Genomic DNA, 15,178 nt, shown 5'->3' on the forward strand with positions numbered 1-15,178 from the left:
GTCAATTCCATGGTGTAACGGATCGCACTCTGGCCTGTCGCCTTCGAAGTCTGGTTTAAATTGGGACAGATGAGTGAGTGAATGACACGACACATGAAGGTGGACCCCCTGCCCATTGTGGCTTCCGTGTCTCTCAGAGCTTTGTATTCTTGAGGAAACGTCCTTTGGAGCTGATGCAATGACGCCAGGAGAGTCATTCGCTGCATCGTCTGCAATGTGATTGCGGTGGAATTTGCTAAGATTTCCTCAGTGGTTAGACTTCCACTTTCTGAGAATTTGAAATAAAATGCCCTTCAGCAAAAAAAAGCAATGCGGTGGCGGGATTGAACTCGGATTGTTGGATTCAAGGTTCAGAGTCCTCCCCGGTAAACCACGGATCCCAAAACGCGCCCACAACCTGCAAATGATCACTCGAAGAATTTGACCTCTTTCATTCGATGTGGCAGCAACAGCAAGTGCAACAGAAACGCCTCACTATGCGAAGACACAGTCCCCCAGATCGACATCAAGTCATTTCCTTCGCAAGCCGTATCGGGAGATATCAGCAGAAATAGTCATGTTTCACAGGTCATTTGCAGCGTTTCGCTGAGTCCTGGGTGCCGTGGTGTAATGGTGAGCAGTCTGGACTTTGAATCCAGCGATTCGAGTTCAAATCTCGGTGGGACTTTCCCTTTCTTTGCCAATACTGATGATTGCTTTGTGGAAGGGCATTTCATTTAAATTTTTCACGAAGTTCGAATCGAGAGGACAATTTGTCAGCCAGTTCAGCTGCGATTTCAATGCACATTGTTGAGCCTCTGGCGCCAGGTACTTGCAACATCTGTGTTTTTCTTTTCTTTATTGTTCGCTACTCTTTCAGGCTTTGTCGAAACAAAGGAGCAGTTGGTGTCAAACAACAACAACCCTTCGACAGGAGCCTGGCAATTATTGAGCAAGAGTGTACAAGTGTGAGATCTGGGTGAAAGGTTTCCTGCCCTGTTGCTGCCCTGTTGGTTCCATGGTGTAACGGTTAGCACTCTGGTTTTTGAACTCAGCAATCCGAGTTTGAATTTCGGTGGAAACAGTATGCTCATCATCCCAACTCTAGTGTAACCTGGGACAGGTGACTCAATGAATGGTATCGGGAGGGGAACCTGACTTCTGTGGCTTTTCTGGCACGGTGGCACAGTGGTTAGCACTGCTGCCTCACAGTGCCAGGAACCGGGGTTCAGTTCTGTCTTCGGCTGTCTGTCTGTGTGCAGTTTGCACTTTCTCCCCGTGTGGAAGGAAACCGAGCACCCGGCGGACAATCCAATGATGTGTGGTTTCGGGTGATTGGCCATACTAAATTGCCCGTAGTGTCAGGGGGACTAACAGGGCAAATACGTGGGGTCACAGAGATAGGTGGGATTGTTGTCTGTGCAGCTCGATGGGCCGAATGGCTCCCGTCCGCAATGTAGGGATTCTATGATTCTGTGTCTGTACGTTTTGTATTCTTGAGCAATCGTCCTCTGGAAAGATTCAATGACAGCAGGAGAGTATTTCGCTGCATCGTTTGCAATGTGATTGCGGAGGAAGTTTCCGAAATTTTCTCAGAGTTTTAAATTCCACTTTCTGAGAATTGTAAATAAAATGCCCTTCAGCAAACGAATCATCAGCTTTAGCAAAGAGAAGCAAGGTTACAGCGGGGACTAAATTTGAATCGCTGGATTCAGAGTCCAGAGTGTTCACCATCACACCATAGAACCAGGAACACAGCAGCCCACTGCAAATGGTCACTAAAAGCTTGTGATCTCGTCATTCAATGTGGCAGCAACAGCAAGTGGGTGAAATGCTTTGAGTGAGCATTTGCAGCTGGCTGCTCTGTTCGAGGTTCTCTGGTCTGACAGTGAGCACTCTGAACTCAGCGAACTGAGTTTAAATTTATTTATTTTTTGTGAAAGCTGCTGATTGATTTGCTGAAGGACACTTCGTTTAAAATTTTCACAAAGTACGAAGCGAGAGGACAAATTGTCAGCCAGTTCACCTGCTATTACATTGCACATTGCTGAGCCTCTGGCGACAGATGCCTGCAAGATCAGTGTTTTTTTTAAAACGTTTCGTTACTCTTTAACTCCTCTGTTGAAAGAAAGGAACAGTTGATGTCACAAAACAACTATTCGACTGGAGAGTGGCAATTATTGAGCAAGTGTGTGTATGTCTGTGTGTGTGTGTGGTTTTATGTATGTGTGTGTTGGAAGAATGGTCAGAGAATGGTTTTATTTCAGAGTGCTGTCTGCTCCATGGTGTAACGGTTAGCACTCTGGACTCTCGCCGTTCCACCTCTTATTCAAATTGGGACAGATGAGTGAGTGAATGACATTTGTATTTGTATAGGTGGATCCCCTGCTCTCTCTGGCATCTGTCCCTCAGAGCTTTTTGCATTCTTGAGCAATCGTCCTCTGGGCTTGATGCAATGACGCCAGGAGACACATTCGCTGCATCGTCTGCAATGTGATTGCGGTGGAATTTGCTGAACAAGTTTCAGTGTTTCGAATTCCACTTTCTGAGACATTTAAATAAAATGTCCTTCAGCAAACCGATCATCGGCTTGAGCAAAGAAAAACAAGGTTTCACCAAGGTTTGAACTCAGATCGCTGGCTTCAATGTCCAGAAATAGTCATTTTTCACAGCGGCAATTGCCCAGTCATAAATCATACAGAAACGTCCCTTCAGCCCATCGCGTCTCCACCGGTCAAATAACCACCTCGCAATTCTAATCCCATTTACCAGTACATGGTCTAGTGCCATGTGTGCTTTGGCATCGCAGCATATATCGGAATATTTCGTCAATGTTAAGAAGGTCTCCGTCCACCTGCACGCCCCGCCATCTTTTCAGATAGTGATTTCCAGTCTCCCATCACCCTCTTGGTGAAAGGTCGTTTTCCTCGTATCCCCTCTAAACCTCGTGCTAATTACATTAAATCTTCACTCCTGGTCATTTGTTCGCTTCACCAAGGGAAAAGGTTGATTCCTGTGTATTCTCGCCATGGTCCTTTAAGTTATCAGGGACATGGACACAGTGGACAAGTAGCAGATGTTCCCTGAGCTGAATGGTCAGTCACGAGGGGACACGGGGTTAAGATGGGGTGCAGGTGGCTTAGGGATGATGTGAGGATTTCCTTCTTTAACCAGAGGATGGTGACGGTCTGGAATCCGCTGCCTGGGAGGCGGTAGAGGCGGATTGCCTCCCATCCTTTAAGAAATATCTGGATGAGCACTTGACACATCATATCATTCAGGGCTATGGGCCAATGCTGGCGGATAGGATTAGGTGGCAGTTCGGGTGTTTCTAATGTGTTGGTGTGGACTCGATGGGCCAAAGGGCCTCCGCTGCGCTCTACTGTTCGAAGATTTTAAGAAATCCCGGGTCAAAACCAGCTCTGGTGTGAATCTGATCACAACGATGAAGTATTTGAATGGTCCCTCTCCAGTGTGACTCTGCCATTGTATCAGTGAATGGGATGACCGAGTGAATCCCTTTTCACTGTCAGCTGGTGATGACCTTATCCACACTTCGAACTTACCTATCAGTTTTCTGATAACAGGGGGATCTCAGAGCTTTCTTTGCAATAATCCCTCAGTGTGAGAACTCACCAGTTAAACACAGATATCATGCTGCAGATGATTTACGTATGCAATTAAAAACAGGAAATCCTGGAACCTTCAGCCAATCTGAGTGCATCTGTGAAGAGTGAAACATTGTTTACATTTCCAGTCTATGTCCTTTCATTGGAATTGCATTGTGTCGGTGCACAATCGATTGGCTCAGTTTATCAATCCACTGAAGCTGTCAGTGAAAACTGCCTCCACTTCACTGGGAGGACACGGAACACGTTTATCGTTGCAGCCGAACAAATATTCCTTTGTGGATTTTAAACTCTTGTTTGTTTCAGTCATGGGGAGAGACATGGAGCGAGATGGAAAGATACAGATAGAGAGGCAGAGAGACACAGAAACTGAATGGGATTGTGCTGTACATGTTTAGAGCAGACACTGAGACACACACGAGATGTACAGTCGCAGAATAGAGTGAATCATTCTCTGTTACCTGCAGTGTCCTGGACATGGACAGAAGCTGACACTCGGGGCCCGATTTTACCATTTTCATTCTAAGTGCTGAATCTGGGCGTAATAAGAAATAGGAGCAGGAGTAGGCCATCCAGCCCCTCGAGCCTGCCCCGCCATTCAATAAGATCATGGCTGATCTGACGTGGATCAGTACCACTTACCCGCCTGATCCCCATAACCCTTAATTCCCTTACCGATCAGGAATCCATCCATCCGCGCTTTAAACATATTCAGCGAGGTAGCCTCCACCACCTCAGTGGGCAGAGAATTCCAGAGATTCACCACCCTCTGGGAGAAGAAGTTCCTCCTCAACTCTGTCTTAAACCGACCCCCCTTTATTTTGAGGCTGTGTCCTCTAGTTTTAACTTCCTTACTAAGTGGAAAGAATCTCTCCGCCTCCACCCTGTCCAGCCCCCGCATTATCTTATAAGTCTCCATAAGATCCCCCCTCATCCTTCTAAACTCCAACGAGTACAAACCCAATCTCCTCAGCCTCTCCTCATAATCCAAACCCCTCATCTCCGGTATCAACCTGGTGAACCTTCTCTGCACGCCCTCCAATGCCAATATATCCTTCCTCATATAAGGGGACCAATACTGCACACAGTATTCCAGCTGCGGCCTCACCAATGCCCTGTACAGGTGCATCAAGACATCCCTGCTTTTATATTCTATCCCCCTCGCAACATCCCATTTGCCTTCTTGATCACCTGTTGTACCTGCAGACTGGCATCAAGACATCGCTGCTTTTATATTCTATCCCCCTCGCAACATCCCATTTGCCTTCTTGATCACCTGTTGTACCTGCAGACTGGGCTTTTGCGTCTCATGCACAAGGACCCCCAGGTCCCTTTGCACGGTAGCATGTTTTAATTTGTTTCCATTGAGATAGTAATCCCATTTGTTATTATTTCCTCCAAAGTGTATAACCTCGCATTTATCAACGTTATACTCCATTTGCCATATCCTCGCTCACTCACTCAGCCTGTCCAAATCTCTCTGCAGATCTTCTCCGTCCTCCACACGATTCACTTTTCCACTTATCTTTGTGTCGTCTGCAAACTTCGTTACCCTACACTCCGTCTCCTCCTCCAGATCATCTATATAAATGGTAAACAGTTGCGGCCCGAGTACCGATCCCTGCGGCACGCCACTAGTTACCTTCCTCCAACCGGAAAAACACCCATTTATTCCGACTCTTTGCTTCCTGTCGGATAGCCAGTCCCCAATCCACTTTAACACACTACCCCCAACTCCGTGTGCCCTAATCTTCTTCAGCAGCCTTTTATGGGGCACCTTATCAAACGCCTTTTGGAAATCCAAAAACACCGCATCCACCGGTTCTCCTCCATCAACCGCCCTAGTCACATCTTCATAAAAATCCAACATGTTCGTCAAGCACGACTTTCCCCTCATGAATCCATGCTGCGTCTGATTGATCGAACCATTTCTATCCAGATGCCCTGCTATCTCCTCTTTAATAATGGATTCCAGCATTTTCCCTACTACAGACGTTAAGCTGACCGGCCTATAGTTACCCGCCTTTTGTCTCCTTCCTTTTTTAAACAGCGGCGTAACATTAGCCGTTTTCCAATCAACCGGCACTACCCCAGAATGCAATGAGTTTTGATAAATAATCACTAACGCATCCACTATTACCTCTGACATTTCTTTCAATACCCTGGGATGCATTCCATCCGGACCCGGGGACTTGTCCACCTTCAGTCCCATTAGTCTACCCAGCACTGCCTCTCTGGTAACATTAATCGTATTAAGTATTTCTCCTGCTGCCAACCCTCTATCGTTAATATTTGGCAAACTATTTGTGTCCTCCACCGTGAAGACCGACACAAAAAACTTATTTAAAGACTCAGCCATATCCTCATTTCCCACTATTAACTCCCCCCTCTCGTCCTCCAAGGGTCCAACATTCACTCTAGCCACTCTATTCCTTTTTATATATTTATAAAAACTTTTACTATCATTTTTTATATTAATTGCTAGCCTAGCTTCATAGTCTATCCTTCCTTTCTTTATCGCTTTCTTAGTCTCTCTTTGTTGTTTCTTAAATTTTTCCCAATCACTTGTTTCTCCACTATTTTTGGCCACTCTGTACGCAGCTGTTTTTATTTTAATACTCTCCTTTATTTCCTTCGTTATCCACGGCTGGTTCTCCCTTTTCTTACAATCCTTGTTTTTTGCTGGAATATATTTTTGCTGAGAACTGAAAAGGATCTCCTTAAAAATCCTCCACTGTTCCTCAGCTATCCTACCTGCCAGCCTGCTCTCCCAGTCTACCTTAGCCAATTCATCCCTCATCCTATCATATTTCCCTCTGTTCAAACAGAGGACACTGGTTTGAGACCAAACTTTCTCCTCTTCCATCTGAATCAGAAATTCGACCATATTGTGGTCACTAGACCCAAGAGGGTCCTTCACAATAAGATCCTTAATTCTACCGAGCTCGTTACACAATACCAAATCGAAAATAGCTCGTTCCCTCGTCGGTTCCGTAACATGCTGTTCAAGGAAACTATCCCGACAGCATTCTAAGAACTCTTCCTCCATTCCACCGTTACCGACTTGGAAATCGAGGGATGAATGTAGATCCGACTTGGAAATCGGCTTTCAGGCGCCCCCATACGCACTCAGCCTGAAAAAAAAATCGCCAGTCCCATTGGCACTGTGGGTGGGGCTTAGCGCGGCCGAAACGAACGGAGCCCTGAACAGCGCATGCGCAGTTAGAAAAAATTGAAAAGGCGTGCCCGTGTCAGATCGCTCCCGAGCCGCGGAAAGCAGAGAAAGTGGCCCGGGAGTGAAAAGCGGGAGCGATGGTCCCCACAAACATCAATGTCCCCATTATCCAACCACTCCGCCCCACTACCCAGGCCGATCGCCACCCCTGCCCCCCCTAGCCCCCCACCGACCGCCCGCAGAGTGCCAGCAGACCCCGCTGCCCCCGCCTCCCCAACAGAGATCCATCTGCCCTCCCCTGCCAGCAGTGAGCGATCGGGCATCCTCCCCACCCTTTAACAGAGATACATCTTTTCCGCCTCCCTCCTGCCTCCCTCTTAGAACGATCTGGCCTGAACGCCACCCCCCACCCCCCCCCCCCACCCCAGAGAATGATCTGGCCTCACTCACCCCACCCCCCTCCCAACAGGCAACAATCTGGCCTCACACCCCCCCCCCTCCCCCAGAGGAATATCTGACCTGTCTCCTCCTCCCTCCCCACCAGACAACGGTCAGCTCTCCCCCCACCATCAGACAACGATCGGCCCTCCCCCCTCCCCCAACCGGAGATACATCTGACTCGCCTCCTCCTCCTACCCCCCACCCCCACAACCAGACAACGATCTCGCCTCACTCCCCTCCCCCCCCAACCAGAGAATGATCAGGCCCGCCTCCCTCCCCCCCCCTCCCTCGCCCCCCCCCCCTCCCACCGCAGCCCCACCGATCTGAGTCAGAGAGCCGTTGGAAGCACTGAATGTGCTCTTCACAGCGAGAGCGCCCGATTCAGACTTTTAGGTAGCAGGTCCATTTCGGCGCCGTTACGGATTGGCAAAATCAGTGGAAAAGAGGGAAATGCTGATCAAGTTGGGAGGGCAGTTCATTAATTCAATTGAAATGCATGCAAATGCATGCAAATCGCCGTTGCGCCCGTTTTGGACGCGAAGCGGATCACCACCATTTCCCGGTTTCGGTAATGTGGCAATCTGTGCGGAGGCGGGCGCGGATCGCGTTAATGTCATCACAACCGAACTTACCACGTTTACGCGCCCGAAAAAGGGCGTGACGCTATGGTAAAATCAGGCCCTCAGACACACACAACAACAACTTGCATTTATATAGCACCTGGAACAGTATCATCCCAAGATGCTTCACAGGCGCCTTAATGTGAGAAATGTGATCTCGCGTCATAGGGGGGTTTAGGTTCACATGTCCGAAAAGTGTGACCAGATAGTTTTACGAAGTACATTAATTGGAGGAAAAGGGGGTGTTAAAATGGAGAGAACCCATCTGGTTCACCAATGTCCTTTAGGATAACGCTGGCAGAATCAGCCAGGCCCACACCCCATGATTGACTTTTAGAAAAACGTTCAGGGAAGGAATTCCAGAGTTGGAGCCCAAACAGATGAAGGCACAGCTCCCAATGGTGAAACAATTCAAATTGTGGATGGTCATGGAGCCAGAATGAAAGGAAAACAGCTATGGGAGGATGGTGGGACTGGAGGAGGTGGACAACCAGCAAGAAATATTTCTCTCTCTCATGGGCCCTGGGGATTTGCAAGCCTTTAACCCATTCATTCCCCCAGCTCTATTGTCTTAGTCATACTGATTTCCTTCAATTCAATTCCGCACTCTCACTAAACTATTGGTTCCCTAATATTTCTGCCAGGTTATTTGTGCCCTCTTTTGTGAAGACAGAACCAAAGTATATGTTCACTTCTTGTGCCATTTCTTTGCTCCCCATTATAATTTTCCCTAGAGATGGAGAGAGACAGAGTAACTCAGAGGTAGGGATGAGACAGTAATGCAGAGAGTAGCAGTGAGATATTCAGGTGGGCAAGCAGCTAATAATGGGGTACAACAAGGATCACTCCAAAGCCACAGATATTGCCTCATGTTGCCGCTGTTGCCATTTACCTGAAATCAGCATCCTCTGCTTTTCAACCTTTCCCCCAATGTGCCGATTATCTCATAGCCGGTTCTCTCAGTCCCGGGACATCACTGCAGGAGTTCCTCAGGGTGAGTGTCCGCGGCCTCAACCTGCTCCAATCAGCTGCTCCATCACTGACCTTCCCTCCATAGATAGATAGATAGATAGATAGATAGATAGATAGATAGATAGAGAGATAGATAGATAGATAGATAGATAGATAGATAGATAGATAGATAGATAGATAGATAGATAGATAGATAGATAGATAGATAGACACAGATAGGCAGACAGATCGTTAGAGAGACGCATAGATTAGTCAATTCCATCTACTTGCGCAAACACTTTATTTATTTTTCCCTGTATGTATCTTCATGTTAGTTTTGTTTTTGCTTTGACAGCTGTTCCTTGTCACTCGGAAACATTTCAGCTATTAATGTATCGGGTAAATCAAGGACATACCATCTCTCTTCATTACAATGTTCCTGACACTGAAAACAAAATTGTATTCTGGTACCGGCAGTGCTCTGATCAAGCTCCCGAGAATTTCGTATCCACAATCAGGGAGGAAACAGTTGAGGGAAGGTTTAAATTATCTGTGGACCGTGTGAAAGGCTTCAGCACTCTCACTGTTCAGACGATTGAGCTGTCAGACATTATGGTGTATTACAGTGCAGTGAGGCACGGTGAAACAGAGAGGTGAGGAGCCTGTACAATAACTCACTCGACACGGGGACTGTGGAGACAACAGTTCGTGGGCTTTAGAAATCAATGTGATGCAAGAAAAATCGATAGAAAATGTTCTTCATCTGAATAATATGATGAAATTAAAACATATATTTTATTGTTTCTCATAGAATTACTTGCAGATGAACCCCCAATAAAAACATATAGATCTCTCTTTGATACATTAGCTGCTTGAAATTTGCTTGTCATCGTTTTTTGATTATTCACGAGCTTTCAAGACTGCCATTCTTTCCAAATGAACAATCCAGACTTATCAGTTGTGCGTTTATGAGTTTATTAAAGTGATAATCATCCGTCTACATAATTGCGCAAGCGACGCAGAAGTGTCAGAACACTGAGATAAATGATCGCGTATCAATACTAAACAACAAATGTTGCACCATCAAACTGACAAAGGCATCAGATATAATATTAATATCAAAGTAGCAAAACCCATAATAAAAGTGCAATAATAAAATTCCGCAGGATCGTGTAGCAATGTTAACAAAATTGAGAATCGCTGTTTCACTGATGGCGTCCCAAGACCTCATGTGCAGAATCGTCAGTTCCCCGTGTCATAGGTGACAGCTGGAGTTACAGGGAATATCTGTGCGTCTTGACACCAGAAACCGCAGGGTATTGAGGGCAAGAGCCAATATGTTAATTACGGAAGTTCCAATACGGAAGCAGGTCTTCTGGACCTGAAGCTCTGGATTCCAATCCCACTTCAGGGCTTTGTGGTTACAGAAGGTGTGTTCCTTGTCCGGTCACACAGGTTGATGAAAAGCTTGTAAGAGTTGGTGAGTAACAAATGAGTTCCCAGCTCAGCAATACTGCAGGAGGTACTGGAAACAGTGCAGCACTTTGTCAGGTAGACTCATGCACTAACCTACTTGAAGTTTCTGGTCAACTAGCGCCACCACAAAGCATGGTACCTGGAGGAGGGAGGCACAGAAGATGAGAGAGTGACCTCTATAAATCATTGTATCCCAATGTCGTTGGGTAGTCTGAATAAGACATTTAGCACAGTATTTCTAATCAACCTGGTTTCTCAATGTATCATGAAGAGAAAAGGAGAGAGAGAGAGAACGGGAGAAAGAGAGAGCGAGGGAGATGTCCATCATTTAGTTAATAAGATCAACGTAACGGGAAAATACTTGGACCTCAGTGTCTTCGTCATATCCCTTTCGGACAGAGAATTAAACATTCCCACTCTCCTCTGTGTTAATAACGTTTCTATCATCACAACAGCGACTACACTGGGAATGAGCTTCCTTGGGTTAGTAAGTGTTTTCAGATATCCGGACTCTTTAAAAGGCGCAACATCAAGTGAAAAACTTTATTTCCCTATTCTCGGGGTTAAATTAATTGTCGTTTTGTTTTACTAAATTCCATTTGTTTATTTCAGTCGGTATTCCCTGGATTGGGTTATTGAGTGGTCACGACCCCCTGGGGTTTCCCCCGGATTCTGTCTCCAGTCGGTTCAGGGATTCTTTCAGCTCCACAAGACACCGGCAGTCTGTCAGAAACAACACTCCGGGAATTTATCGGGGAGACAGTGCAGTGCAAAGGAAATGCTGCACCGTCAGAGCTGCCAACCTCTCGGTGACCTTTGAACCGTCCTCCCTCTCAATTGGAGGTGATGCATCACATGGTCACTGTTTCCAAAAAGAGCAGTAGAAATGTCCTGTTTGATATCTGCTCACCAATCATAATTACTGAAACGGTCAGAGGACGACAATATTACTGAATGGAATGATATGCTGAGTCCAAATTGGCTGCTGTGTTTTCTACAGTTCCTGTAGTCTTCAGTTCCTGTAACTGGAACCTGCTCACGGTCTGTCTGCTTGAAGTTTGATGTTTGTCAAATTTATTCGCTGACATCAGAGGAGCTTGAATCCCAGCCCAAACTATTCTCCCTCGTTCCCTTGGGGAAATTTGTCGAATCTCAACAGTGTTCAGCGTTGAGGACAGCGAGAACGGGATAACTATTCCATGTTGAGATCAATACATTCCCTGATCATCTACCCCTCCCCCTTTGTATTGAGCGAACCGCCCGACAGAATATAGTATGTGGCAATGATGTGTCACACAGAATTGAGCAACTTGTGAACCTCCCGGTTAAAAGAGTCGCCGCTGTGAGGAATAAATACAGAGTAACAGGAGACATGTTTGCAGAGAGCTCGCAGCAGATTTGGCCAGAGCGGTTTGAAGCTGAAGTTGATTGCGTCAACAGTTGGGAAGAAATTGAGTCATATCTGGGCCCCTGTTGATTGGTTCACTGCTGAAAACATGATCAGATAACTTCCAATCGGCTTCAAGCTCCCTTGTTCTCCAATTCAAGTAATGATCTCACAGCTCTTTTATCTCCAATTCAACCCATTGGTGGAGAGACGAAAGAAACAAAGTAAATTTGGTAATCCCACGACAGGGGATTACTTTTCCCTTCAGGCGTTATTTCAGGCACCGACCGGTCCCCTGAGTCTTGATGGCTCCGTTCTGAGTGGAGAGTGATAATATTCATCCTTCCAGCAACAAGACAAGCAGTTTGCTATCAATCATGTTTGGGATAGCAGCTATGGTACAGGGGAGGATGAATGTTTAGTTGAAATATCTACTTCATAAGAAGTGATAGAATAATGAATGGTCTGAGATATTTCCATATGATGTTCCCTCAATTTGTAACTTTGCATTGTGTGGAATCTTCTTTCAGAGTGGAAGAAAACTTGCCTCCCTGTTGCACTGCTGATCCAAACAGTGCCAAACAGGAAAAAGCAGCAAAGATCAATATCTACAATAAAATCTCTAATAAAACAGCACAGGTGAGATTGATCAGAGTTAGAACAGCACAGGAAAGCTGTGGGCAGAAGCTGCCATCGGCAGTGTGGTCACGGGTAGGATTTATCTGCAAAGAGCTGAACTCAATAACAATGTTACTTTGGAAATTCTATAACTTTGCTTCTCGTAAGAGCGGCAGCTGAATTTTCATTCCATACTGCGGACCAGCAGGCTCGCACTAAGAGTGTCAGGGTTAGTAAACGATTGAATACAAAGCGAAATCTTCATCAGTCATGTGGATGGAAAGCGGGACCAAATAGCTGAGTAGCAGATTGGAGAGGTTCTAAATTAATGTACAAGGTGACAGAAAAAGCACTAAATGTTTACGTTTAAGTCTGAGAAATGGAAATGGGCATAGTTTTCAAAAATCAGTCAAGACAAGAGCAGTCAGGAACAAATAGGCAAAGAAAGGTGTGGAAAACCATTTAATGTATCTCAGATCGATTGAACAATCTTATATCAATTAGGTTGATTTGCCATGTAAAATTCACCCCAGTGTAAGGGGGATTAGCAGGGTAAATATGTGGGGTTGCGGGAAGAGGGCGTGGGTTGGATTGTGGTCGACGCAGACTCGATGGGCTGAATGGCCTCCGTCTGCACTGTAGGGATTCTATGATTCTATGGTTCTCCAACTGTAAGTTACGATTATCAATTAATATAACTGTGCAACTGGACCACACCAGTTGCTGTTTTTTGAGTGTTTTTTTTTGTAATGTTAAGAATCTCCGTCACTCTCTGTGGAAACTGAATTTGCCGTGTGTGTGTGAGGACACCCTGATGGGCACCAACTGGAACTGCCAGTGTGGGGTTTTTGTACCGCATTCGATGTATCTCTGCAGCAGTGTGGGCTCCATGGCACAGAAATACACAGCGCTGTCGCAATTTCGTGCGTTCATGATCGTTAGCTCGCTAGTATTGTTTTTTTTAAAATCAAATTGAGAAGAAACGCGATCATTGATGTCGGTGTTCCTTTGCACGCTCTCTCCACTAAGCTGAAACATGTACACTGGCGCTTTCCCGGAGTGCTGACTGTACCATTATACATAAAGACTAGGATGGCTAGTTTCTGAGGCACAGATTAGTGTCACAGTCCTTTCCGCTTTAACCGATATTTCAGGACCCAGTTGATCCACTTTGTCTTGGTGCTCCATTCTAACAGGAATAACAACAATAATGACAATCAGAGTCCGCCTCATATTGAGCGATACAATTATCATCTCCACCATCACTGTTGTTTTAGCAACAATAACATCTGGGTTGCAGCAGTCAGGAGGAGCATGTAGTTTTACTGGGAAGGAAAAAAACCTTACTGAGGAGTGAGATAATGATGAGGGTCTGAGCGAGACAGTTCGCCATGATCCTCCCTGAGTCCGGAACTCAGAAGTGAGAGAAATCCTCTGTCCGAGACAGAAATACAGATCCCCGTCCCATTGCACTGCTTATCCAACCAATGAGAGGAATGGCGCAACGCCAGCAATCTGTCCAATCACACAATCGGTTCAGAGTGAGAGCAGCAAACGGATTTTGTCAAAGCTCGGCACAACATCGTGGGCCGAAGGGCCTGTTCTGTGCTGTACTGTTCTATGTTATATGTTCTATGTTCTATTATTAAAGACTTCTACAGCGTCACCTCCGTTAACAACAGTCATTCGAGGCAACATAGACGGGGAACAAACGCATCAGTGATTCGCTCTTCCCCGATTCCACAGTAAGTGAGACAGGGACAAACAGCAGCATTTAACCCCGCATTCTCCAATCATCCATCCGCTGCCAGCAGAAAAGCGGCGACTGCCGCTTCAATGAGTGGGTTACCGCCCATCCGTGGGACACAAGATTCAACCCCGTTCAAACCTCACAATACACCGAACACAAGCTCAGCAAAACGTTTATGGATTATATCCCGCGCACTGAACCTTCGAGTATCATTTAAACAGTATCTGAGTGAGTCACAAACAATATTCAAACCAATTTTCTAAAACGTTTCAGTAGTAAATTCCTCCATTTGATTGAAAAGCTGAATGTTGTGAATCTGGAAATGAACACCATGGGGTTTATGTTACCCAGTGACTATTAGTCCGTCAGGTTTCGAATTCCATTTGAGTTGTATATTGAAGCGAGTCTCATTTCAAAATGAGGAGAAAACAAGGAAAATATTAACTCTTGGAACAATTTCTGAGAGAAATGGGTCACAATATTTGGATGCAGGTGCAGCTGTGAATGGTGTTATTGATGATTGAGTGGAAACTATTGGATCCTTGGGCTTCTGGTGGTCAGTTCCCTTCCCTCCCGTTGAATTCCTCCCTGTGATAAGAGACATGGATTCATTTTACCTACACGTTCATAGGAAAAAGAGAATAACCAACACGCTACAGAAATGCTGCGGGATCAACGTAACCAAAGAGGCTTATATAGAATTCTATACACGGTGCGGTCATGCTGCAGTTCTGGAACAGGTTTTGCAGAAAGAGAATTGTGTTTATGGACACCCTAGTTTAGAATGTCGTTAGCCGTTACTGTCTCAGTCCCCGTGGCGCAATCGCTCAGCGCGTTCGGCTGTTAACCGGGAGGTTGGTGGTTCGAGACCACCCAGGGACGGTGATTTTATTGTTTTCTCACCATCTGCATTTATCGGCAAACAGTTGTGTGTTGGCAATGGGTCCGTGGTCGTCAATAATAATAGTTCTGAAGTGTTACCGGCTGTACTGTTACCTGTTGTCACCAACATTATTTAATGACTATTGACTTCAGATATATTACATATAATATTATATACATGCTTCCATTATACCATTAAACTTAACAATTAGAATGAAAACATTAATTTGTGGTTGAGCATCTGCTCCAATTCCATATCCCTGCTTCCAT

At 45.7% G+C, this 15,178-nt stretch overlaps 1 protein-coding gene and 1 non-coding gene across 2 annotated transcripts in view; both read left to right on the top strand.

The window, feature by feature from the left end:
* LOC144480811 (uncharacterized) overlaps positions 1-15,178 on the top strand; it is a 992,083-nt gene that overhangs the window by 691,038 nt on the left and 285,867 nt on the right. The gene's annotated exons all lie outside the window — the stretch shown is intronic.
* Positions 14,835-14,908, top strand: trnan-guu (transfer RNA asparagine (anticodon GUU)). Its single transcript has one exon. It is a non-coding gene; the product is annotated as a tRNA-Asn (tRNA).

This window comes from Mustelus asterias, chromosome 30 (genome assembly GCF_964213995.1).
Source record: "Mustelus asterias chromosome 30, sMusAst1.hap1.1, whole genome shotgun sequence".
NCBI lineage: Eukaryota > Metazoa > Chordata > Chondrichthyes > Carcharhiniformes > Triakidae > Mustelus > Mustelus asterias.